Raw genomic sequence first — 24,202 nt, 5'->3', positions numbered from 1 at the left:
TTTATTTAGTTTAAAATTAAGATAATAATTTAAGAGGTTTCTATTTGTCTCCTTTTGTGCTATCTGAAAGCAAAATGTGTAAGGAAAATACATTATCTAAAAGTCAGATCATGGTAAAACAAGAATGCTTCTTTGCAACGATACTTTAACATTTTTTGTGTATTCTTCTGCATGAAAACATCTAAGATTTGTTATGTGCAACCAAATAGTGTCAATGTCAACGCAACTCCTGAATAGCCTGAAGCTCTGAAAGCACACAAATTGTGTAACAGGCAAGGGGCAGTAACAACAGTTTTGCTATATATTGAGTATAGTTACCCTAATTTTGGCACATATTCACCATGGTAACTAGGCCAAAGAATAGCAATAGCACTTAGACTTATATACCACTTCGTAGTACTTTGCAGCCCTCTCTAAGTTGTTTACAGAGTCAGCATATTGCCCCCACCAATCTGGATCCTCATTCTACTGACCTCGGAAGGATGGACGGCTGAGTCAACTTGAGCTGGTCATGATCGAACTCCTGGCAGTGGGCAGAGTCAGCCTGCAATGTTGCATTCTAACCACTGCACCACCATGGTGCTTCTTCTCATTGTTATGTTATTCATTAAGTGCATGTTAAATCAGAAAACATGGCAACTGCCCATTTGAGCCCATAGGGTAAAAGGTTGGGGGTCTCATTCTCCCAGAAACCATCTCAGTGTACCCTGCCTAGGTCTCATGGCTTAGTACTCATGGTTGTCATCACCATATTTACCTGGTGTTCTCCCCCTTCCAGTGGTGAGTTCATTTTTATAAGACTACCACAGCTTGTGCACTTTCCTGTCTAGTTAAAAGGGGAAAACATGAAAAGAAAATAAATGATTCAATTCCCTAGCATTGCAGACTGAGGTGTTTGGTTAGGGAAGTGAGCATCCTCCTCCTTTGTAGGGAGACTAATATCAAGGCAAATAAATAGAATTAGACTTTATTACAAAAGAAGGAAAAGAGGGAATGTAAAAAAACTTTTTTAAACTTTAAGCAGTTGCATGAAAAACTATGGTATAAATCACAAAAGCACCGGGTTTAACAGATTTAACAGATAATCAGAGTTGAAAGGGACCTTGTAGGTCATCTAGTCCAACCCCCTGCCCAAGTGGGAGACCCTACACCAGGGGTGGGCAAACTTTTTGGCTCAGGGGCCGCATTGACTTTTAAAATTTGACAGACGGGCCAGGTCAGCACAAGATTTTTTGGGAATCGCCCCCACCCTTCCCCCTCTTCTCCTCCTCCCCCTCCCCTCAGAGGCCCCCTGAGTCAGGAGTTGCTACCGCCGGCGCGGCTCCGCGTGGCTCCAGTCCCACGTTGCCTTGGGAAGGGAAAGGCAAAAGGAAGAGCCGCGGCGGCGCTTAAACGGAGCAGCGGCACCGGAGGCTCAGGCTCAGTGGCTCTTGGTTTTGCCTTTTCCTTCCCAAGGCAACGCGGACTGGAGCCGCACGGAGCTGCGCCGGCGGTAGCAACTCCTGACAGCCCCAGCCGGACACCTGAGCGGAGCCCGGGCGAAGTGCCTGTTGCTGCTGCCGGAGCACCGCCAGGTCGCCTCCTCCAAGCAGCCCGCCCGCCCGCCGACCTTCCCTCTGCCGCGCAGCTCGGGGCCAGGCGCGAGCGCCCGCAAGTTAAAGGAAGCCGAAAGTTGCTGGGAAGTTGCTCGGGTGCTGGGAACAGGCTTTTAAAGTGCCGCCTGAGCAAAGTTTAAGCAGCCCGCCCGCCCGCCGGGCGGAACCCTTCCTGCTCCTCAGCGGGAAGACGCTCCAGCCTGCAAACTTTGCCTTTGCAAAGTTTAAGCCTGGAAGCCCCGGAAACCCAAGCAACTTCCCAGCAACTTTCGGCTTCCTTTTAACTCGCAGGCGCTCGTGCCTGGCGGAGGGGAAGCCCAGAGCCTCCTCCAAGCAGTCTGCCCGCCCGCCTGCCGGGCTTCCCCTCTGCTGCGCGGCTTGGGGCCAGGCGTGAGCGCCCGTGAGTTAAAAGAAAGCCGAAAGTTGCTCGGGTTTCCGGGGCTTCCAGGGCTTTGCAAAGGCAAAGTTTGCAGGCGGGAGCATCTTCCCGCCGAGGAGCGGGAAGGGTTCCGCCCGACGGGCGGAGCGGGCTGCTTGGAGCGGGCTGCCGTGCGGCTCGGGCGGCGCAAGCACCCGCGAGTTAAAAGTTGCTGGGAAGTTGCTTGGGTGCTGGGAGCAGGCTTTTAAAGTGCCGCCCGAGCAAAGTTTAAGCAGCCCGCCCGCCCGCCGGGTGGAACCCTTCCCGCTCCTCAGCGGGAAGATGCTCCAGCCTGCAAACTTTGCCTTTGCAAAGCCCTGGAAGCCCGGAAAACCAAGCAACTTCCCAGCAACTTTCGGCTTCGTTTTAACTCGCGGGCGCGCGCTCGCCCGAGCCGCACGCGCGGAGGGAAGCCCAGAGCGCCGCCGGTCGCCTCCTCCAAGCAGCCCGCTTGCCCGCCCGCCCGCCAGGCTTCCCCTCCGCCCGCGCGGCTCGGGGCCAGGCGCGGCGCCCGCGAGTTAAAACGAAGCCGAAAGTTGCTGGGAAGTTGCTCGGGTGCTGGGAGCAGGCTTTTAAAGTGCCGCCCGAGCAGGACCGCCGAGCCGGGAAACGGGGCACCAAGGCAGGGCAAAGCTCCACCAGCAGCGGCCTAGCTTTAGGTGGCTCCAAGCAGCCCGCCCCGCCTGCCGGGTGGAACCCTTCCCGCTCCTCGGCGGGAAGACGCTCCAGCCTGCAAGCTTTGCCTTTGCAAAGTTTAAGCCTGGAAGCCCGGAAAAAAGGGGGATCGGCGGGGACTCACCTTCGGAGAGGTCGCACTCGAAGGTGATTTCGAACTCCCAGCCGAGGCCTTTGCAAATTTCTTTTCTTTCCTACCCCTAGATCGCTCCGCACTGTTTTGCAGCTTTGGGGGCCCTGCGGCACAGGGCAATACGCCACGCCCAGCGATTTTTTTTCAGGGGCGGGCCGGATTGGACAGACCAATGGCAGCAATTTTTTTTCAGGGGCGGGCCGCATTGGACAGACCAACAGGCCGGATGTGGCCCGCGGGCCGTAGTTTGCCCACCCCTGCCCTACACCATTTCTGACAAATGGCAGTCCAATCTCTTCTTGAAAGTCTCAGGTGACGGTGCTCCCACAACTTCCAAGGGAAAGCTGTTCCATTGGTTGATTGTTCTCACTGTCAGAAAATTTCTACTTGTTTCCAGGTTAAATCTCTCCTTGTTCAGTTTCCATCCATTATTCCTTGTCTGGCCTACAGGCACTTTAGAAAATAGCTTGACCCCTTCCTCCCTGTGGCAGCCCCTCAAATATTAGAAGACTGCTATCATGTCTCCCCTGATCCTTCTCTTTACTAGACTAGCCAAGCCCAGTTCCTGCAACCGTTCGTTGTATGTTTTAGCCTCCAGTCCCCTAATCATCCTGGTTGCTCTTCTCTGTACTTTTTCTAGAGTCTCAACATCTTTTTTATAATGTGGTGACCAAAACTGGATGCAGTACTCTGGTCTTACTAAGGCTTTATAGAGTGGTATTAGTACCTCCCTTGATCTTGATTGTATCCCTCTGTTAATACAATTTAGGATTGCATTAGCTTTTTTGGCTGCTGCTGCACACTGCTGGCTCATATTTAGTTGGTTGTCCACTAAGACTCCAAGATCCCTCTCACAGTTACTGCTATTGAGCCTGGTTTCACCCAGTCTGTATGTGTACTTTTGGTTTTTCTTGCCTAAGTGTAGGACTTTACTTTTCTCTACATTGAATTTCATTTTGTTAGATATGGCCCAGTGTTCTAGTCTTTCAAGATCCATCTGGATCTTGAGCCTATCTTCTTGGGTGTTAGCTATTCCTGCCAGCTTAGTATCATCTGCAAATTTGGTAAGTTACCCTTCTATTCCCTCATCTAAGTCGTTAATGAAGATATTGAAGAGTACTGGGCCTAAGACAGAACCTTGTGGCACCCCACTGCTTACTTCCCTCCATGTAGACTTAGACCCATTAAGGACTACTTGTTGAGTTTAGTTTGTCAGCCAGTTACGAGTCCATCTGATGGTGGTGCTATCTATTCCACTTTTTTCTAGCTTACTAAGAAGTAGGTTGCGGTCTACTTTGTCGAATGCCTTGCTGAAATCTAAATATATTATGTTTGCTGGTCTACTAATTTAGTAACTGTGTTGAAGAGTGAAATAAGATTGGTTTGGCATGATCTGTTCTTAACAAACCCGTGCTGATTGCTAGTTATTACTTTACTTGTTTCTAGATGTTGGCAGATCTGTTTTTTTATTATCTTTTCCAGTATCTTCCTGGGTATTGATGTTAGGCTGATTGGTCTATAATTTCCTGGGTCTGGTTTTATTTTCCTTTTTTGAAGATGGGAACCACATCAGCTCTTTTCCAGTCCTCTGGTAGTTCCCCAGTGCTCCAGGATTTTTGAAAGATATTGCTCAAATGAAAGATTGAAATGAAAATTGAAAGATTGCTCAAATCACAGACAGTATCTGGGAAGAACTTACAATAAAAAAGAATAACAATAATAAGCTTTAAGATAAGATGGTGCTGATTTGCTCGTAGTTATGGTTGCTCTGATGCAAACAGTGCCAGTTTTCAAAAAATACATAAGGGCTGAACTTAATAAGCAATAGACACATTGAAATAATACATTTAGGAAAAGCATTAAACTTAGCATAATTCTTAGATAATCTTTCCCATTTTGCTAGAGCATGGTTTTTCAGGCCACAAAACCTATTAATTTAAAAAAAATTCCCAGAACCCCTCATCTACAAAACAGCAGCTGTGATGTTCACTTGTGAGAACAAATCCCCCTCTTGGGTAGGACAGACAAAAGGCACCAATCATGAGGGTTAATGCTACTTTAATTGTAAACTTACACTAAAAACAATCTTGCAAATCTGAAAGTATATCTCTCTCCATCTCTGTCTTCACAGTCCAAGAAACCAGAGAAGGTCCCTTCTAAAATATTTGCCATACACCCATTGCTTCTGTGGGGTAAGCTGTCCATTTTTACAGACCATTGCCTAGTCTGCTGCTGCTTCTATCCCTCAAGGACATTCTCAAAGGCCATTACACCCCCCTACCTTTTCACTGTCTTAGAAAATGGTTAGGGATCATGATTTTTATTTATTGTTTTTATTTATTTATTTATTTTCCTTTAGTCTCTCATGGAAAGAAAGTTTTTGTAGAACTTTACGGTTTCATGAAACCCAGTTTAAGATAGCCTGCTCTGAAAAATAGAGGATCCTTTAGGTGTAAGAATGACATGAAGGGTTGCTTAGAGTAGTTTCTTTATAGCTGTTCGCCTCTAGGCAGGAATCTTGCCCAACTAAGTTACACTCTACATAACTATCAGATAAATCCTGTGAGGGTTTGAGGGAAGATTCCTCCTGGGTCTGCTTCTGTATACCAACAATTCAAGGTTGATTTGTCATTTGAAAAAGAGCCCCTCCTTCCTACAAACTAGCGCCAGATTCCATCTCAAAGTTTACTCTATGTAGACCTTGGTTACTTGATCTGGAAGCTGTGGTGGTATAGGATACAATAGTCAGATTACTGAGTAAGCTTCTGCATACATGTCACACCTTTGTTAAAATACCTGGAGTGACTACCAAGCAACTACAGAGGCAGTTCTCCTTTAACAAACAAATATAATATGTCAAAACATAGAAATAATATTCAGACTTCACCCAAGGCTTTGCAACTATCACACAGCCCAGCATACATTTGTATCTGATGGTAAGCCTACTTGGAGGGGAAATTGGCAGAAGATGGGGACTGCACATAATTAGGGTAACATCACACCCCTTTCTTTCCTGTTCATCCATTTTAACTTGCTTCCCAGTTAAGACCATTATTTATTTATGTATTTATTGACTGAATTTGAAATTGACTTATACAGACAAGTGAGGAAGGGCATCACTAGATGTGTTTGGTACTTCAGAGCAGATCAAGAACAATGAAAGAAAGCACTGTGGATAGATTAAGGCACTCTATTATACTTTGAACTTTGTAATTTTTGGGGTAGCACTGCAAGTTTACAATAAATATGGGTTGAACACTGGGTTGAATAAATATGGTATGACCAGAGGTGGAATTCAGCAGGTTCTGACCAGTTCTGGAGAACCGGTAGCAGAAATTTTGAGTGGTTCGGAGAACCGGCAAATACCACCTCTGACTGGAGATTTTACAATATCCTTTATTTATTTATTTATTTATTTATTTGATTTGTCAATTGTTTACAAGATAATAAGTACAAGTGTATACATGGTTGTGAATATATGAAATAGGTACATATAAGAAAAATAAAAGAATAAGAGAAACAATAGGACAGGGACGGTAGGCACGTTGGTGCGCTTTATGCACGCCCCCACAGACCTCTTAGGAAAGGGGTGAGGTCAATAGTAGACAGTCTCAGGTTAAAGTTTTTGGGGTTTGGGGAAGAGACTACAGAGTCGGGTAGAGTATTCCAGACATTGACCACTCTATTGCTGAAGTCGTATTTCCTGCAATCAAGTTTGGTGCGGTTTACTTTGAGTTTGTATCTGTTGTGTGCTCTTGTGTTGTTATGGTTAAAGCTGAAGTATTCATTGACAGGTAGGACATTGCAATGTATGATTTTATATACCATGCTTAAGTCGGATCGAAGACGGCGTAATTCGAGGTTTTCTAGTTTTAGAATTTCGAGTCTGGTGGCATAAGGTATTCTACAGCGGGTAGAAGAGTGGAGAACTCTTCTTGTGAAATACTTCTGGACTTTCTCAATTGTATTAATATCACATACGTGATAAGGATTCCAGACTGATGAACTGTATTCGAGTATTGGTCTAGCAAATGTTTTGTATGCTCTGGTTAGTAGTGAGACATTACCAGAGAAAAAGCAACGTAGGATTAGGTTAACAACTCTTAATGCCTTTTTGGCTATGTAGTTGCAGTGGGCTCTAGCACTTAGATCATTAGAGGTGAGTATTCCCAGGTCCTTTACAGAGCTTGGGTCATCAACAAGATCTTGACTATTCAGCTTGTATTTTATTTTCTGATTTTTTTTACCAATATGTAAGACAGAGCATTTATTTGTTGAGATTTGAAGTTGCCATATGTTAGACCATTCAGATACATAGTCTAGATCTTTTTGTAGGGTAGTAGTATTGTCTGTGGTATTGAACAGCTTTTACATCATCAGCGAAGAGAACGCAATTGCTCTTGATATGATCGCAAAGGTCGTTTATGTAGATTATGAAGAGAGTTGGTCCTAGAACACTGCCTTGGGGAAAGGCCACCAAGCCACGCCCACAGAACCGGTAGTAAAAAAATTTGAATCCCACCACTGGGTATGATGCTGAAAGGCACATGGAGGCTGATTGGAAAGCAAGTATATTGATGAACAGAACCACCAGGGTTTATGGCTCTGGTTCAGCTGAACAAATGGTTGAATGAGTGGATGGATCTTTATAAGTTTCTGTGACTTTGAAGTTTGAACTGTTCTGGGGTGTGTGTGTGCAAGAAGGAATGAATGAATAAATGAAAACACTTTCACTGGTTAATGTAGTGGTAGTGGTTTTGAAGAGATCCCTCAAACATGGCTTCATTGGCTAATCTTCAGTCAGCAGAATCACAGAGCAGGAGCATTGCCATGGTGGTGAAAATCTTACTGCCTCTAGATTCTCAGATGTGTGTGTGTGTGTGTGTATGTATATGTATATGTATATGTATATGTATATGTATATGTATATGTATATGTATATAGAGAGAAGGAGCAAATCTCAGGAAGAAAGCTATAAAGCAAATGCAAAGCTCTGTTTCTCCTGCATTGAAGTATAAATCCAGATTTGGATTTCTGATGCTGATAATGTCAAGAAAAACAACTGTTTAAATGCTTTAAACAGTTCTCCTACATTTGTCTTTATTTAATTAAAGTCTTAAACTTATACATATTTAAAAAAAATAGCAAGCACGATTTCCAATTCAAGACATGTATGTCTCTAGAGAACTGACCTTTACAACCAATTTACAACCAATTCTTTGTATTTTCATCTGTAAATAACAGTGTGAAATCAAGATGTATAAAAATAAAACATTGCCTTCTTCCAGCTTGTGCTTTGATTGCTGATTTTCCTTCACAAAACCACTCATAATGCAGCATTTTGCAAGATCTGACAGGGCAGCCACCAGTTTTCCAGATCTTGGATGAACTAAAAAATTATGTCTGCCCACTCTTTTTGTTGGTTACATTTTATTCTTTTTCCTCCCTTTGCATAACACGGCATACTCTTAAAGAGAGTAATATGTATGTCAGGGTATACTGAGATGGATATATGGCAACATAGGAAAAACGGCCAGTGGTTAAAGTAGGACAGAACAGTAAAATTAAAACAGCTGTTCAATTTTAACTTTTATCTGCTTTCCATCAGGTATAGGATGTGGGAGAAAGAATAGATGTCATTCTTGAAATGTAAGGACTAGGCCTTGGTTATTTTGAATATTACTTATTAGAAGAGTACATCAATAGAAAAAATGTCATAAAATATATCCTCAAACTCACTCTGCTGCATTTCTTGAAGTAACCAGAAAAACTTGGGATACGATTATAAAATGTAATATTTGGGATATTTATTTATTTGTAATATTTGTAGACAGCCCCAACTGTGGAATTCTAGATTATATACACTTGGGTACCAAATTCAAACATGCCCTGGAGCATGGGAGTCACTACCAGTAGAGAAAACCTGCTGCTTTAATCCTTAATCTTAAATCAAACCTTAATCTAAATCCCATGTACTTCCTGTGGAAGTGAGACTCTTAACAGACATTCTTAAGATGTTTGGATGAGACAGGGAGCATCAATTTTGGCAATGTAATACCTGCTTCAAGCTGAAGTTATACCACTGGACTGTATAGGTGGTCATCATCCGTAGTGAACCTACAAACTATGAGCAACTAGTGCAATGAGTTCAAAACCAATTTTATCCTGCAATCAGTGTTGGGATTCAGCCGGTTCACACCGATTCAGGTGAAGTGGTTGTAAAATTACATCCTCCCCCGCTATCAAAGTTACACTGCAATGGAGAAATGGGCAGTGGAGCAGCTGGCGCAAGGGAAGGAGAAGGCCGCTTTCTCCCTTTCTTCTTCCTGATCCTCATCCTTCCCTTGTGCTGGCCTCTCCATTGCTCATTTCTCCATTGCAGTACAGCGCTTTGATAGCAAGGGGGGATGTTTGCCCAGGGTCATGTTGGTCATCGCGGGAGGCTCATCCTAAATGTCTGTCGGAGCTGGAAGATGGGGATGAGATATTTGAATCCCACCACTGCCTGCAATGTTCGGATTGCTCTATCACCTGTCTGGCTGCTCTATTGAAGACTAGTTTAATGAACATGTGCATTTTGTTTTAATCCGTGTGACAGCTTTGTAATATAAGCATGATCAGCCTTATTCTGCCAATCAAAAGATCAAGTATAGAAAAACATCTAGTAAGACCCCTGGCTCTGTTGCTCAGCCACTGAGCCAGCACACTCTCTCATCGGAACATAGCACAGTGCTGAATTCAGGTGTAATTTTTCCAACTCTACATGGTAGTACTAGACTGGAATTATACTTTCCACATGCATACATTTGCTCCTAATAAATTTGCAGTGGGAATGATTATATTTGAGAATTTGAAAAGCCACCATCTCTATGCACTGGGATTAATTAGAAATAATGAATAACCACTATGGATACTAGTGTAGCCTATATCCCCTTTTCTAGAGCTCCACTGAATGCCAGAAAGTTGCCAAGTTGCTCCTGTTACTGACACCAGTGCCTTGAGCTATGCAATCTCAATTCTGTGCATTGGCTATTATTTCAAAAGTGGTTACATGGGTGACTGCTTCTATAACTGCCACTGTTCCCATCATCTTCCATTCTGATTGGCAGCTTCCCTATCTGCTCTTCAGATCCAACAGGCATAAATACCAAGAATAAATAAGAAAAAAAAAGGTAGCTCTGCAGCAAACTCTATTCTGAAATTATTTCTGAATCTGGAGTCAGTCAGTTGTATGTCAAAAAGTGGTCCCATTGACAGAAAATCTAGTGTTTGTCTAAATTTTCTATTAAAAAAAAATATGGCATCCACATGTAAGTGGCAGATCTACCCAACAATAATCCATTTTGTCTTGGTTTTTTTTTTTCCCATGAAATGCCCAGTGGGGGTTACTGTAATCAGAGTTTTCAATAGTTTTCTCAGCTTGGATTAGTAGTATCAGTATTATTTTATTTAAAAAGTAAAAATCTTTTTTTTAAAAAAAATAGCAAAGTCATTTTAAAAAATATAATGTAATATAATAATTCTGATTTTTCTTTGTTGAATAAGGCATTTTCCCACTGCCAGTCAAATTTGACACTCAACACAAAGAGAAGAGTTGGCATCAATTCTGAGTGGAATCTATTAATTCTGAATATATAACAAAAGCTGGACTGCAACGAAGAAACATTCAAGGGAATTGAAAACAGCAGCAGTCCTATTTCCATTCTTTTTGGTGTTAAGTACAGGATGTATTTGAGGCTACAGAAACCTGTTTTTTTTTTACTGAGTACAAATGAAGATTCAAGAAAGATCATAGATCTGGAACTAAGGTGTCAGGCCCTGAGAGTTGAGGCCCTTAAAATTCCATGTGTTTTTGTCCTTTAATTCTGTAGTGCATTCAATCAACTTTGGAAGCAGCAATGGGGAATAAAACTCCTCCAAATACTTCAGCCGTTGAAAAATAATTTTCAGAATTGTACACAAGGGAGAGTTTCGATGAAAACATCAAGGGTATAGTCCACCTTTTTGCTAATGTTATGTTTGAATTGTGTTGACACAATGCAAGGGTTTAAGAGAGAGAAAAGCTGCTTATATAAATACCACATGTTGTAAAAAGAGCAACAGCTAAATTACAATTTCCAGAGAAAAACAGAAAGAAGGAAAGTAATTACATTGGCTAAAGAAAGAAGGCTTTGTCCTTATTGTTAAGAAAACTGAACAATTGGAGGTCCACTGTAAGACATATACTTCAAGTGGATGCTTGAAGTATATTGTTATTAGTCCTACCTGAAGAATACAACTTGTAAGTCATGAGTTATGAGGCTGATTTCTTAGCACTAGAAAAAACAACAACACCATAAACATTTTTAGTATCAGACAATATTTTAAAAGTACATAAAGCCTACCTTTCTTCTCCAATACATTCCAAAAGGAAGTCTGTTAATATCTCTAAGAACTGTCCTGCTTTTTTCAGGAGGCAACTGGACTTCCTTGTTTTTCTTTGAAGACGTTTCGCTTCTTATCCAAGAAGCTTCTTCAGCTTTCACAGAATAGTGGGGAATGGAGGGATTTATATTCCTTGCAGAAAGCTGGTCATTTGCACCCTTTTAGAGCAGGGGTGTCCAACCTTGGCAACTTTAAGCCTGGAGGACTTCATTGTAAGCAAAGCTGGCTGGGGAATTCTGGGAGTTGAAGTCCTCCAGGCTTAAAGTTGCCAAGGTTGGACACCCCTGTTTTAGAGGATGGTTGAAGCACTTGGAGGTCTATCTGTGTCCTCAGGGTAACCTGAGTAGTGCTCCTGGTTCCTTTAGTTTGTAATTTTTTGCTCTGATCATGGTTGCCCCAAAGGTGCTCTTTTTTCTTTCTTTTTTTCCTCAAGCTTCTTGGAGAAGAAGTGAAATATCTTCAAAGAGAAAACAAAAAAGTCCAGTTGCCTCCTGAAAGAGCATCTTTGGGACAACCATGACCTGGATGACCGAGAATCTCTACAGAATCTCCAAGAATTTCCAAGAATTTTTCTAAAATTCTATAGCAAGTACTCAAATCTATAATATAATGTTGATTGTTTCCTAACATTTTTCAGTTATCAATAAAATTGTTTAGAGTTACATGAAAAAATGTAGTGTGTAAATGAGGGAGATATTTGTAATCATATAAAGGGCCTTTGTCAAGAATTAAACAAATATATGTACATTATACTATATTTGACATCTTTGTAATAGACTCTTATCTATCATCTACATACATTCATCACAACAGTATTCCTAGTTCCATCTGTATTAGACTACTGATCATCATCAGTCAGCAATGGCTATTAGGAATAGAATTTCTAATTTCTCCCATGCACTTATTGTAATGAATGTTTCTAGATCAAAGGGGAAATAAGTGATTCTATTAGTTTTTGTATTATTCATTTTTAATTTAATTTGCAGATTTTTTTAAAGGAGTACCGTGTTTCTCCAACAATACGGCCTCCACCAATAAGAAGCCCCAGCATGATTTATTGGCATAAAATCAAATTAAGCCCCTCCCCCCAAATTAAGGCCCTTTTAAACATGTGAAATGGGGGGGGAATGGGGGGGGCTTGCCGTTAGGAAGTACTTTGTTGCATGCCTGGATATGGTGCTGCCTGCGTTGGTGGGGCACTTCATATCAGGAGACTCGGTGCTCGCGCTTTGCTCGGAAGAGCGAATTGGAACATTTCGGGCGCCTCCGCCACCGCCTCCTCGCCCATCGCAGGTGGCGGTGGCGGCGGCAAGCGGCGGCGCTTCGCTGAGGGAAAAAGAAGACAGTGCAGCCGCCTTGCTTGCTTGCCTGCCCCAGCCGGCCTCAGGAGCAGCGGCGGTGGCGGCAGCAGGGGCGCACGCTCCTGCCGGCGAAAGGAGGAGAGCGAGGAAAGAGAAAGGAGGCGCGGCAGCGGCGGCTGTCACAGTATTGTCTCATAGCAGGGCAAGGCTGGCAAGCTGAGGCGAGCCGCCCCAGAAGCGTCGCTGCCCGACCCGTCGTGAGGATACGGGAGCGGGATAGAGATTCAGTCAGACGTCAGCCTTGGCTAGAGAAAAGAGCCAGCCTCTCGGAGCACGCCGGTGTCTCTCTCTCTCTGTGTATGTGTATGAAAGAGCTCGCCTTGCTCGGAGCGTTTGGCGAAGCATGCAAGTTTCGCAGTCGGAGAGGGAGGCGGCGGCGAAAGGACGCGGCAGCAACGGCAGGATGCTGCAGTTGGGCAAGGTCAGGACCTTTCATTGAAACAGCCCGGGGGCCACGCAGCCCCCTCCCTCCAGCCCACCTTGAGGATTTGCCTTTTGTTGTTGGTATACTTGGCTTCAGGTGCTCCTGTCGCCGCCTTCCTTTGCCTTCGAAGGCAAAGTGAATTATTTAAAACCTCCGCTCATCCCACCAGGGCCGCGCCGGAGCCGTTTGGGCTGGGCAGAGCCAGGAAACACCCGCGGCTCGCTTTCCGGCTTTGCCCAGCCAGCACGGCTCCGGCGCGGTCCTGGTGGGATGAGCGGAGGTTTTAAATAATCGCTTTGCCTTCGAAGGCAAAGGGAAGGCGGCGACAGGAGCGCCTGAAGCCAAGTGTCTCCTCAGGGCTCCGGTTGTAGGGAGGAGCCCTGACTGGCCGCACGTGGCTGCGCCAAATGCTGCGGCGTTGCTCTAACGCCGTGGCAGCAAGAGAGAAGGAAAAGCAACGGTGGCGGAAGATCTCCCGAAGCTGTCAGCCGCCCGTCCACCCGAGGATGCATGGGGGTAATTAAGTCACCCACGAAAAGACGGCCTAGCCGTTTTTCGTCAAAAAAATAAGGCCCGGCCTTATTATGTGAGAAACACGGTAGAGGTTAGACAGCTATATACCTGGATACTTTAATATGGATTCTTGCACTGAGAGGCTGGTTGACCCCAGTGACCTACTGTAATTGGCCCTTCCAACTTTATAACTTTATGATCCTTCAATTCTATGAATTAGTTAACTAATGAGCCCAACTATAAATCATCTGGGGCTGAATCCAGCAGAAATGCAGTATAAATTAGAAGATCAGTTCATGGACTACATAAATCAAGTCAGACTTCTCTTAATCATAATCTCCTTGTGGACAATAACAACAGAAAATTACTCTCTCTAGAACTTGTATTTTTAGTTTATTTGTTGTTCTACCAAAATACTCTCCTTTGTCAAGATTAAACAAATATATGTACATTATACTATTATTTGACATCTTTGTAATAGACTTATCTATATCTAGAATAATTCATCACAACAAAAATTCCTAGTTTATTGCCTTCCATCTGTATTAGACTTGATCATCATCAGTCAGCAATGGCTATTAGGATTAGAATTGTTTAATTTCTCCCTCTGCACTTATTGTAATGAATGTTTCTAGATCAAAGGGGAAATAAGTGATTCTATTAGTTTTTGTATTATTCATTTTTAATTTAATTTGCAGATTTTTTTAAAGGAGTACCGTGTTTCTCCAACAATACGGCCTCCACCAATAAGAAGCCCCAGCATGATTTATTGGCATAAAATCAAATTAAGCCCCTCCCCCAAATTAAGGCCCTTTTAAACATGTGAAATGGCGGGGGAATGGGGGGGCTTGCCGTTAGGAAGTACTTTGTTGCATGCCTGGATATGGTGCTGCCTGCGTTGGTGGGGCACTTCATATCAGGAGACTCGGTGCTCGCGCTTTGCTCGGAAGAGCGAATTGGAACATTTCGGCGCCTCCGCCACCGCCTCGCCCATCGCAGGTGGCGGTGGCGGCGGCAAGCGGCGGTGCCGCTGAGGGAAAAAGAAGACAGTGCAGGTTTCCGGTTTGTCGGCTTCGCGAGCGGTAGGGATTCGCAGCTGCGCGATCCCTGCCGCGCTAGCCGTTTTGGGGCTCCGACCCGGACGGGTGCGGAGCAAGGCTGCCCTGCAGGGGTAGCTGAAGGTAAGGGGATCCGGAGGAAGGGTTTGGGGTGTTGCAGACCCCTCCCTGGCCGGCAGAACCCCTGTTACCAGGACGGTGCAGCGGCGGTCCGTAATGGCCGCCACAAAGAAGTTGACAGCCGGGCAAGTATGCGCAGGAGGAAGAAGAGAAAGTTATTGAAAGTAAAAGTTCTTCTTGGTCGACCCAGGGCTTTGAGATTTATCTAATTTAATTCCTGGAAAAGATGGTTTTCTGATGATTTTTTCCACAAGAGAAAAAAAAGCGGCTATTTTGAGGTGCTGAAGGAAAGTTTACTCTCCCTCCCGACGGAATTAAGCCGGAAGGGAGAGGATAAAGAAAATATATTAATTTGGATCTTGTTGGAGGAGATGCCTTGAAGACTTGAGGACAGAAATACAATCTTAATAAGGCTTTAAAATATAGACTTGGATTCTTTTTTTATTTGTTTGATACCACCCTGGAAGAGGAAGGGGGAATTTTGGCTTGCTTGGATTTATTGAGGATTGTGGATTTTGGGATTGTTTTGCCTTTCTCTCGGAATATTTGGTTGGTGTAAGAAGAAAGAGGAATAAAGAAAAGAAAAGATTTATTTATAATGGCTTTCCTTTTTGAAGACCTGAGGGATGAATATGAGCAAACAAAAGCAGCCTGCAAAGATGGCATGGAAAAAGCTTTTCTATTTCTAGAAATGGCGCTGGTCAATTACCAACAGACAATGGAACAGATGGAAACGGAAGAAGAACAACAAGGAAGAGACGAAGACGCCATCTTCATTGAATCCCAAAACTTATCTAAGGAAGAAGGAAGGAAGAGAGCAAGGAAAATGAAGGACTTAAGATCTAAAAAACATTTGAGAAAAAGAAAATATGATGCAAAGTAAATATAATGATAACAAACAAGAGAAAAAGGGAACACAACAGAGAAGGGATCCCAGCAAGGTAGAGGTTAGAAGAAGAAGGGGGTAGGAAGATTTGGTGGGGGAAGAAAGAAAGGGGAAAGGCGGAGAAAAGCCTCAAAGCTTTAAAATTGGATGGGAGAAGAGGGATTTTTTTAGAGACAAAGGATGAAATATAATTTTCTGTAAGAAAGATTCTGCTAAGGTACAGAAGATGGTATTGTAACATTTATATTTGAAATAGTAAATTAGAATGGTTTAAGATTTAATAAGAAATTAAAATGTTGAAGTTTTTAATAATGATTGATTTTTAAAATGTAATAAAATATTGAAGGAAAGGAGGATACAATGTATTTAAACATTTTTGGTGGATAGAATGTACCAAGCAGAACCAAATTGGGTATTTGTTATGCTGAATGTTAATTTTACTAACTTAGGGGAGGATAGAAAGGCATCATACTCTGATTAGTGATTTCAGGAGAAATTTTTTTTTTATTATAAGAAGAGATAGAGGGATAATTGAATGGGCAAAAGATACAAATTTAATGATTTAATTAAGATGGATTAAATAAGATAGAAATGTGAAGAGTGATATGTGCTATTATTTTAGCCCATGCAAAGAGAGGTAACTGGGGCCAAGGTACTTTACTAAAAGATTTTTTTTATGTTTGTTTGTGTTTGTTTGTGTTTTATGAGAATATTGGGGAAATTATTGTAGAAAGACAGGGAAAGATTCAATATGTAATGATTTGTTTGTTGTTGAAACTTTTAATAAAACTTGTTTTAAAAAAAAAAAAAAAAGAAGACAGTGTGAGCCGCTTTGCTTGCTTGCCTGCCCCAGCCGGCCTCAGGAGCGGCGGCGGTGGCGGCAGCAGGGGCGCACGCTCCTGCCGGCGAAAGGAGGAGAGGCGAGGAAAGAGAAAGGGAGCGCGGCAGCGGCGGCTGTCACAGTATTGTCTCATAGCAGGGCAAGGCTGGCAAGCTGAGGCGAGCCGCCCCAGAGAGCGTCGCTGCCGACCCTGTCGTGAGGATAAAGGAGCGGGATAGAGATTCAGTCAGACGCGTCAGCCTTGGCTAGAGAAAAGAGCCAGCCTCTCGGAGCACGCCGGTGTCTCTCTCTCTCTGTGTATGTGTATGAAAGAGCTCGCCTTGCTCGGAGCGTTTGGCGAAGCATGCAAGTTTCGCAGTCGGAGAGGGAGGCGGCGGCGAAAAGGACGCGGCAGCAACGGCAGGATGCTGCAGTTGGGCAAGGTCAGGACCTTTCATTGAAACAGCCCGGGGGGGGCCACGCAGCCCCCTCCCTCCAGCCCACCTTGAGGATTTTCCTTTTGTTGTTGGTATACTTGGCTTCAGGTGCTCCTGTCGCCGCCTTCCCTTTGCCTTCGAAGGCAAAGTGAATTATTTTAAAAACCTCCGCTCATCCCACCAGGGCCGCGCCGGAGCCGTTTGGGCTGGGCAGAGCCAGGAAACACCCGCGGCTCGCTTTCCCGGCTTTGCCCAGCCAGCACGGCTCCGGCGCGGTCCTGGTGGGATGAGCGGAGGTTTTTAAAATAATTCGCTTTGCCTTCGAAGGCAAAGGGAAGGCGGCGACAGGAGCGCCTGAAGCCAAGTGTCTCCTCAGGGCTCCGGTTGTAGGGAGGAGCCCTGACTGGCCGCACGTGGCTGCGCCAAATGCTGCGGCGTTGCTCTAACGCCGTGGCAGCAAGGGAGAAGGAAAAGCAACGGTGGCGGAAGATCTCCCGAAGCTGTCAGCCGCCCGTCCACCCGAGGATGCATGGGGGGGTAATTAAGTCACCCCCGAAAAGACGGCCTAGCCGTTTTTTCGGGGGTCAAAAAAAAAATAAGGCCCGGCCTTATTATGTGAGAAACACGGTAGAGGTTAGACAGCTATATACCTGGATACTTTAATATGGATTCTTGCACTGAGAGGCTGGTTGACCCCAGTGACCTACTGTAATTGGCCCTTCCAACTTTATAACTTTATGATCCTTCAATTCTATGAATTAGTTAACTAATGAGCCCAACTATAAATCATCTGGGGGCTGAATCCAGCAGAAATGCAGTATAAATTAGAAGATCAGTTCATGGACTACATAAATCAAGTCAGACTTCTCTTAATCATAATCTCCTTGTGGACAATAACAACAGAAAATTACTCTCTCTAGAACTTGTATTTTTAGTTTATTTGTTGTTCTACCAAAATACTCAGGATGATTACATATAATACAAATATATCATTCACATAAAATCTAGATATTAGAAGACTATTAGTATGTGGCAATCAAAGACAAGACAGTGAAAAATTAGATAAATATCAGAATAACACAAGGAAAACAAAAAATTAAGAGATTAAAATTTCAGGCTTGGTTCATTGTTCTTTAAACAGTAAAACTATTCAGTTACTCGCATGCTGTTTACTTGTCTCTCAACCTCTGTCCTCATCAGAGGTGTGGAAAATATGGCTTGATATTGATTGGTTGTCTTTGTGTGGTTCAGCTGGCCAATTTTAGAGGTTTGGATTTCATAGATTTATCCTATGGAAACCAGGTTGCTCAATATTTCTGAACACATAGTACACGCATACACACTAGACTGTAGAAAACTTTAACTTACTGCCCTTCGACTATATCTGGCTACATCTTTCCATCCCGTCTACCAGCAGGACAAAATGTCCAATAATAATGCCGACTGGAGTGCTCAATAATCTAAGAGCATCAGGGTGGAAAGGTTTGCTGTAGCTACCCAAACTGTCTCTTTTCATTGTTACAACTGATTTAAATTCTTCAACATGAGGCAAAACAGCACAAATTTAAAACCCTCCTGTAAGTTAATAAATTGAGCACAGGAGAACTGGAACCAAACTTGCTCTCACACACTGGGAAGCCAATAATAAGATGGAAAAATTTGCATACTGCTGCACTCTTATCTCTCTTTTTGTTCCAACTGAAAGTTAAGAAGCTATCTTTTTTAAAAAGTCACGTGTCAAGAATCACACGGAGCAAATTGAAAAGCTTTAAGATGATTCACACTAGGCAGTCGAGGTTAATAATCTCACTCTTGCATTTAAACAAAATGGGCTCATGTTTTGATTGTGATTTGCAAACAAGCCTAACCACCACAACATTTTCCTCTAATGATATTGCCACCACAGGTATACTTTATGGCGATTTGTATGGAAGGCAATTTTGCCTCTCCCCCACTTCCATGGCCTCCGAGGGAGCAGAATAAAAGATTGTGAGCAAGCAATGGTAGTACTACCATGGGTTCCTCGTGTGTCAATTCCCAATGTTTTCTGATAATTGCTACCCTGGGAGGAAGCTTATATGCAAATTCTCCACCCCCACTCCAGTAGCTTGTTATGTATTTGACAGTAGACCTCGAAATGTTATTTTCCTACCATGGTGAGATTAAGACCCAAATTAAATGGGGGAAAAAACCCCAAATGTTTCTTTGCTTTGTGTGCAGAGAAAAGCCTACCAAATAGCTAGCTTTTATGACATCTTATAGCCTGGGGTGAGTCTCCAGAGACTATCAATCAGCAAGCCTGAAAAAGTAATTGTTTAAGCAGTTATCACTGAGTTTTCAATTCACAGTTTATTGTTTTGTGACAGTCTGTTTTCATTTTTATGCCAGTCACCTCCAGACCACCTAAATTTTATCTCTCTCAGGCCAGAATGCACAATGGTCACAGGTAAGATTCCAGCTTCACCCCATAATCTAGGAAACATTGTGTTATTGTTGGATTGCAGGATTTAATTCCTTAATTTTCTGAACATAAAACCAGTATGTAGTCAAAAAACAGTGCTATTTTTCAATTTCCCCTTTCTAGCCTAGTTTTTAGTTAAGCATTTACCCATCTCCTTCTGATCGAATTAGTATTTTCTTCTTTTTCAACATCCAACACATGCTATCATACTGAGTGTTCTTCGAATCATCATTTCTTTAGGTTCCTCTTTTGTACTTCTTTATATGCTGATAGAATATGAGATTTTGCAGCATAAAGCATGCCTAGAGGCCTCCAATATTAATACAATATTTGTATATCTCTGGTACAGCCTTTTTATTTTGGTCATTTCTGGGAAATCAAAAAGCCATGCGTTTTCTTAAGAAAGCTCACTCAGATAAACTAGTGGGGAAAATAAGAGTTTCCTCCCTTCAAAGTCAATTTTACTCAAAACAGGAAAAATTCAGGTGAGTTTCTGAATCTAAGAAAAATGATAATTCATATCCTTAGCAGAAATGTGCAACAAAACAGAACAGACTTCTATCTCTTCTCTTTCTTTCCCTTTTGTTACTTTTAGATACTGAGTAATTAATTCACTGGAGTACAAGACTAAAGTCCCATGATAAATGTGTTCCTTGCAGAAGTTACTGACGTTTACAATTAGAATGCAAATTTGTAGTTATATGAACTATACAGTGGAGAAGACGACATTTTTTTTCCAGCTTTATACCCTTTTGATTGCTTTTTGAAGCAAGAACTTTTAATGCTGGTCAAATTGTTGGGTCTTCAACAACAGTACAATCAGTACTCTGAAGAACATCCAAAGCTCTATATTATTTCTTCAAGATGGAATGAAATAATGCTGAATTGACTTTCAAGAAGAGATTGGACTGCCATTTGTCAGAAATGGTGTCGGGTCTCCTGCTTGGGCAGGGGGTTGGACTAGATGACCTACAAGGTCCCTTCCAACTCTGATTATCTGTATCTGAAGATTCATATTATTTATCCTCAGAGATAATGGCAGAGAACCTAGATTCTACACATCTTCCATCCTAAAACTGGAGATTCCCAGATTCTGGCTTCCAGTGAGGAAAAGTAAGTCAATGCCCTCATTTTTCTCCACTCTGCACATTTTGCAGGGGTGTGAAGTCCAGACTGCTAAAGGAAAAAAGAAATGTAGACATTGCCCATGTGCACTTTTTTACAGCTGATTTTTGTGAACAGATAGAATAAATTGACATTTTTGCAGCTGCTTGTGATCAGCTGAAAGTTGTGAATTATATCACGGTCTGACCTGTAAATGCAGGCTTTCATCGACTCATGGTTTGATCAAATCTCATCCTTTTAATCACTTGAGAGTTATTTTTTGTACTGCCACTTTAAGAATGAGAATCTTCAGAACTGCAAGCTTGCAAATTGCTAGATGAGTTTTCCTTGAATCCATTTAAAAAGAATGGAAACTATATACGGTATTTTCAGGTTCATAAGATTATTTTTGAAATTTTTAGCAATATACAGCAAAGGAGTGATTTTAGAGTTGTTTTTAAAGAGATCAAATGCTAAGGCTTTGTGAAACTGCTTTAAAGAAAGTCCTTGAAATTAATTAGAAAGATGTGAGAAAAACTTGTTTTGTTTACATTTCAATGCAAAACAAGACTTTAAAGATCAATTACTAAATCAGAAGAAGACTGCTTCAATTGAAATATTTGATTTGTGTGGGGGTTTTGTTCTTACTTTTTTCCCCCTCACTTGTTCTTTCCTTCTCCCCTCTCCCCTCTCTCTCTATATACTGTATAGCAGGACTGTCAAACTCTCAGCCTGTGGGCCAGATGCATCATGCACTGGCCACGCCCACACCCAGTTTAGCAAAGGGAGGGAAGTCCCAATATGTCATGTGATGCTGCCGTGACGTGAGTTTGACACCCCTGCTGCATAGGTATTAGATTTCTTTGTTAGTTTTATCTCTTTAGCATAATTCTTAATAAAATTACTGAAAACAATAGTAAAAAATTGAGATTCTGACCAGCTGGAACCACTGTATTCAATATTTAGTTATACTGATTCTCTTCTCAAAGGTGTCTCCAATATAATAAGCCAAACATCACAGATTGTGCTCAGCAGACGAGATCCAATATCTGCTTATGCCTAATGAGTGATTCACAACTGTTGCTACAGTTCTTTATTATTGTATGAAGAAAACCTATCCACAAGCAAGCAATATGTTATTCTCAAAAGTGAAGGCAGCTGCTCTATTTCATATTTCTTTTGCCAGGTGTTCTTCCCAGGATGCATTAGTTTCACCTATAACCAGTTAAGCTACAGGTAGTTTTCGAGTTATGATTGAGCCCAAAGTTTTTGTTGCGTTATATGCAGCCATTAGCAATGTGGTTGCATAGCATCTTGCTTTATGACTGCACCACTTAGTGATAGAAAATCTGGTCCCAACTGTGGTCGCAAGCCAAGGATTACCTGTATATGCTTTCATTTTACAGGTAGATGGACTGAACAAATATGGAGGCTGACAACTTTAACAGCATTAACATCCCAAACGGCATTTTCCCCCCACTTCCCCCCCACACACACCTCCAATTAGGTTTTTAGGAGAACTCTAAAGATGTTGATTTGATCACAGACCATGGGACATTGCAACAGTCATAAATGTAAAACAGTTGCCAAGTATCCGAATTTTGATCATGTGACCATGGAGATACCACAATGGTTGTAAGTGTGAAAAACGGTCATAAATCACTTTTTCCAGTGCTACTGTAACTTTGAACGGTCATTAAATGAACTACTGTCAGTCAAGGACTACCTCCACTGGCTTTTCTAATGTCTGTAAGAAACCAGCTTATCCAAGAACTGTGCTCTTGAATCTCTGCCTGTTGCCCTTCTGTTTGAATAATGGTTTGGGTGAAACCCAACCACACTAGCAATGTTGACATTTTTAGAGCCTGAGAAATAAAAGCCTATGGCTGAGAAAAGGAAGTAGGCGAGTTTCCTGCTTTCTGTCTTCAATTGCTACTCAATGGGGTACGTTCATTTTTAAACTACGTGTACTCAAGTCCACATATAGCATTTTCTTATTTTAAGAAATGTTTTCCTGTCATAAAAATAAAAAGTTCTTGCTGAGGATTTTCTTTTTCTTTGTTTCATATACTGTATTTTAAGCAACCAGAAAACTTCCCTACAGCTTCTGTTGCTCTAGAATGATTCAGGAAATTGTGCCATTCATGCCATACTTTCAAGATTTATTTTTCTCTGAAGAAGGGGGAGAAAAAAGAAAAGAAAAAGTGCACCCGACATTTAAAGAAAGCAAAAACATTTTTTTTCATTTCTCCACTCCCCAAAGTCATCATTTTCATAAGTGATTAATGGTCCTGTAAAAAGAAGCAGCAGCATACTTAGCCCAACAAGAGGCTTTTTTTAAACTACATTGCAGAACTGCACATCAAGCAGAAAATGCACTGATTTAATGTTATTCCTTATGTCCTCCTCTTAGACTGGGGAAAATGTATGTATCTGACCATATCTGGTTGTGAAGAATCTAATATTTAATAATATATATATATATTCAAATGTGGTAATATTCTTGCATTCCATACTTATGTGAATGTATTTTGGTTAGTTCTTCGCCAGCGTTATACTACAAATGCAACAAGACGTTTTAACACTAGCCATTTCTCTGACTAATTGGTACAAGTTACATCCACAGTTGATTTTTATGTGAGCAAGAAGAACAGCAATCAAACTGAATGATAACCTCCCTGAAAACTCAATTTACTAAAATGCAATAAATACACTTTGTGTTGCGGAGTTATTTTATTCCCTTTCATTCTTAGTAAATAGAAACTGTTCTTTAAAAAGTGTTTGTTTATCACAGCAGTATTGTCATATTTATCATGTATGTAACTATAAAGCTGCATACTAATCACAACATATAACAAGAGTGACTAGCCCACTTTAGAAAAGCCACACATTTCTTTATGGTTTTCTGTCATAATGAAGTTTGGACAATTAGCATAGTGGGATGGTTAGATAAGATTACACATAACACACCAAGAATTCTTTTAGGCTCTGCCAAATATTGGCAAGTGATCCATAAAGCTCCTATGGAATTACCGTATTTATCGGCGTATAACACGCACTTTTTCCCCCTGAAAATAGGGGGCAAATGATGTATGCGTGTTATACGCCGATATAATGTTAAGAAGCCAGCGGAGGCCGGGCGGTGCGAGCAGAGGGCAAGCGGAGGCCGGGCGGTGCGAGCGGAGGGCAAGTGGAGGCCGGGCGGTGCGAGCGGAGGCCGGGCGGTGCGAGCAGAGGGCAAGCGGAGGCTGGGCGGTGCGAGCGGAGGGCAAGCGGAGGCCGGGCGGTGCGGCGGAGGGCAAGCGGAGGCCGGGCGGTGCGAGCGGAGGCCGGGCGGTGCGAGCGGAGGGCAAGCGGAGGCCGGGCGGTGCGAGCGGAGGCCGGGCGGTGCGAGCGGAGGGCAAGCGGAGGCCGGGCGGTGCGAGCGGAGGCCGGGCGGTGCGAGCGGAGGGCAAGCGGAGGCCGGGCGGTGCTTCAAAGTTTTTATTTAGAAATTTAAATTTTTTCCTGAAATTTCCCTCTTAAAATGAAGATGCGTGTTATACGCCTGTGCGTGTTATACGCCGATAAATACGGTATATATTACTATGATAGTGCTATTCAGACACATTGAAGGAAAAGTCCTTGAGGACCTGGCATCCAGGGTCATCTGCAAAGGAGTCAAAAAAATCAAGATGGTGGCCATGATCTTGATGAATAGAGGATTTAGGCCATTTCAGATAAACAGATGAGCTGCTGAGAGGAGGAAATAATTAAAGTAATGTGAAGTAAAC

General features: G+C 42.6%; 1 protein-coding gene and 1 long non-coding RNA gene across 4 annotated transcripts in view; one reads left to right on the top strand and one right to left on the bottom strand.

Annotated features, from left to right (window-relative positions):
* MTUS2 (microtubule associated scaffold protein 2) overlaps positions 1 to 24,202 on the bottom strand; it is a 331,241-nt gene that overhangs the window by 186,328 nt on the left and 120,711 nt on the right. The gene's annotated exons all lie outside the window — the stretch shown is intronic.
* LOC148130402 (uncharacterized) overlaps positions 5,715 to 24,202 on the top strand; it is a 39,228-nt gene continuing 20,740 nt past the window's right edge. For 2 of the 3 annotated variants that reach the window (XR_015749748.1, XR_015749750.1), the window contains exon 1: positions 5,727 to 5,757. This is a non-coding gene — a long non-coding RNA (uncharacterized LOC148130402). Of the gene's footprint in view, positions 5,812 to 24,202 lie in introns of all 3 variants that reach the window. The other variant, XR_015749749.1, reaches the window with a different exon arrangement.

Source organism: Notechis scutatus, chromosome 5, assembly GCF_049901735.1.
Source record: "Notechis scutatus isolate UNSWTSFEM ecotype Mainland chromosome 5, rNotScu1.2, whole genome shotgun sequence".
Lineage (NCBI taxonomy): Eukaryota > Metazoa > Chordata > Lepidosauria > Squamata > Elapidae > Notechis > Notechis scutatus.
Note: the sequence above shows the minus strand (reverse complement) of the source record. Positions and strands in the feature narration are given on the sequence as shown.